The sequence below is a fragment of the Lissotriton vulgaris genome, unplaced genomic scaffold (assembly GCF_964263255.1).
Source record: "Lissotriton vulgaris unplaced genomic scaffold, aLisVul1.2 SCAFFOLD_6750, whole genome shotgun sequence".
NCBI lineage: Eukaryota > Metazoa > Chordata > Amphibia > Caudata > Salamandridae > Lissotriton > Lissotriton vulgaris.
Window position 1 is genome coordinate 85,001 of NW_028241925.1, and position 3,493 is coordinate 88,493.

The following is a 3,493-nucleotide window of genomic DNA, read 5'->3' on the forward strand; positions in this document are numbered from 1 at the left end:
ATTCAAGTTAATGTAAGCATGGTTAGAATTACCTTTCAGGATCAGTAGTGGGCTGAAAGAGGCCATGCCCCTTTTTACAACACTCTGCAACGCAGCTCCGTGTCGCTTACTGGAGGTACCTGGTGGGCTAGTTGGCCCCTCTGGATTGAAGAGGAATAATTCCCCAACTTAAAACGCGCCACAGGGCGTGTTTGCACACACATCACCTCAAGCCCCGCCCCCTACCTTCACTACTGTGCAAACGCGCCCTGTGGCGCATTCTAAGTTTGGGGATTAAGTCCCCTTGAATACTGGGGGTCCCTGGGGGCCAACTAGCCCACCAGGAACCTCCAGTATGCACCAGGGGGCTGCGTTGCAGAGAGTTGTAAAAAGGGGCATGGCCTTATTACACCTCTCTGCAACGCAGCCCCCTGTCACATACTGGAGGTTCCTGGTGGGCTAGTTGCCCCCCAGGCACCCCCAGTATTTAAGGGGACTTACTTCCCCCTCTGCAAACGCGGCAGGGGGTACATTTGCAGAGTGGTGCAATCCGTCACCTCAAGCCCCACCCCCTACCTTCACCACTGTGCAAACGCACCCTGTGGCGCGTTCTAAATTGGGGAATTAAGTGACAGCTTAACAGCTGTGACAGCTGACGAAACACACGTTTTCAGTTGCGTGGTTGAGGGAGACCAGTGGAAATAAAAGAAGCCTTATTCCAACAGTCTAGATTGCGTGCCTTCTTCCGATGTTCCGATGTGGAGCAGGATTGTATTTGGATATATATACATCTATCTATCTATCTATCTATCTATCTATCTATCTATCTATCTATCTATCTATCTATCTATCTATCTATCTATCTATCTATCTATCTATCTATCCATGACCGGACAGAAGCTCAGGAAGACGGCACCAACACAGTTCGAAGGTTTCACAAGGTTAGTTTATTTTGTTTTTTAAATATATCACCAGCAAAGTGCATATAGCACATCTGACCGATGTGTTTCGGCCTACGGCCTTTTTCTGGCTCACTTAGTTAAAGTGCAGAGTGTCTCTTAAGGGACTGAGCCCAGCCCACTTATCACATGATCAAACAGAGATTTTGAATAAACTAAAGGACAAATATATGTGAAATTGAGTTTTCTTCATTATACCAAGTTCACATGATATTACATAATATGTTACACAAGTCACAATCAAATATACATTTACATTTAAAAGTCTCAGGTCACATTTATTTTGTAAATATTATATAGGTATAGGTGCAGTTCTTATACAGTGAGCATATATAATGTGCAGTACTTGTTTTGAGCCCCAAACTAGGGATATGGTCGTAGCTGTGTTGTGGGCAATGTTTTATGTTTGATGTTTGATGTTTGGTGGTTTTTATATAGCGCTCTGTCACTCCAGGGAGCATCCTGGCGCTTTGTCTTCATCGCTAACAGGTTGTACGGTGTTTCGACTGCATTTGGGAAGTTTGAGTATAATTAGACCATAGTTTTGCATTTTGATTCTGGGAGTCTGTAGATTTTTTGAAAGTCTGTTCTGAAGATATTAGACGGAGGTCAGTGGGGAGTGTGTTCCAGGCCTTGGCCCCAAGAACTGCCAATGATTTTCCCCCCTTGGTGGCAAGTTTAAACTTGGGGACAGTAATCAGATTGGCTGTGGCTGATCTAAGTTCTCTCGAGGGATGATACCTGTGAAATCTGTTATTTAGGTATTTTGGGCCCCGTTTGTGAAAACACCTGAATGTGATCACGATGATTTTAAATAGGATCCGCTTCTGAATAGGAAGCCAGTGCAGCTTGTTCAGGGCGGCTGATGCTGATGATCTTCTAGGCAACCTTAGGACTAATCTTGCTGCCGCATTTTGAATAGTCTGTAATTTGTGTAGGGTAGATTTTGTTACTCCTGCATACAGACTATTACAGTAGTCAATTTTGGATGTTATTAAAGCAACTGCTACTGTTCGGCGGGCGGGCAATGGTAGATAGTCAAAAAAATTGCGTAGTCCTTTCATGATGTTAAAGCAGGCAGCTGCTATTTCTTTGGATTGTTGCTTAAAAGAGAGCAAATTATCAAATTTTATGCCCAGGTTTCGAGTGGCATTGATGGTATCAGGAGGAGCTTCCGCATCGGGTGGCCAACAGGTGAGTGGGGAAAAAAATTATTTTTCCCAAATGGAAGGATCTCTGTCTTTGCAGAGTTGCATTTCAGATGGTTTTCGTGCATCCACTTAAAAGTCGCCGTCAGACACTCTTTTAGGTCTTGTTCTGCTTTAGCTGTATCTTTGTCCAGAGTCAGGACAAGTTGGGTGTCGTCGGCGTATGCGACCGTATTCACATTGAAGGACGCAATTAGATTGATCAGGGGAGCCATGTATAAATTAAATAGGGTAGGGCTCAGACTAGAGCCCTGAGGTACCCCTGAGCCAATCTCCTTCTGCTTTGAATAGAATTGTCCTAACCTGACGATTTGTTTCCTGTTTAACAGAAAATTTGTGAACCAGTTCAACACGGTGCCCCCTATACCTGCCTCAGCTAGGCGATGTAATAAGATGGTATGGGACACCGTGTCGAAAGCTGCCGATAAGTCAAGGAGAACAAGGACAGACTTGCCCCCCTGGTCTAATGCGGTTCTTATGGTTTCTGTTGTAGATAACAGAGCTGATTCGGTAGAGTGGTTAGCTCTGAAACCAGCCTCTTTGGGGTGTAGGATGTTATTTGTTTCCAGGAGCGTTGTTAACTGTCTGTTGACCAGAGTTTCAGTGCATTTGCACAGTGCAGGGAGTTGGGAGATCGGTCTTAGGTTAGTTAGGACAGATGGATCATGTAGAGCCTTTTTTTGTAGTGGCTTTACAATGGCCGTTTTCCACGCATTGGGAACTTCTCCGGATTTAAGTGAGGCGTTGATGATGTCATTGATCATGGGGCTTACGTCCTCTTTAATGGCCTGGATTAGTGAGGGAGGGCACGGGTCAAGTGGCGATCCAGATTTGATTTTTGACAGAATTTTCAGAGTGTCTACTTTATCAATCGGGTCAAAAGTATTCCATCTAACTGTTATCTCAGGGTTGCTTTCTTGCGAATTGTGTTCTTTGTTTTCTGTAATAACAGGGAAATTTTTGGTGATGTTTACAATCTTTTGTTCAAAGTAATCTGCAATGTCATTACAGAGACTTTGTGATGGTGGTATCTCGTGAGATAGTATTTTTGGATTTCGGAAGCTTGTGACTATACGAAAAATTTATTTTCGGTCATTCTGTGAAGTTTCTATTCTTTTGGTAAAATAGGTTGTTTTAGTTTTTTTTATAAGTGCGTGGTAATTCTGTCTTGCAGTTTTAAAGTTGACCTGATCTACCTCGTCGTATTGTTTACGCCATTTACGTTCAAGTCTACGAACTGTGCGTCGTGTGTCTATCAGTTCTTCTGTGAACCAGGGAGCTGATGTTTTCTCCTGTTTGGATGTGGATTTTTTGTTTTTTCTTCCTAACGTCAGTTTCTCACCTATG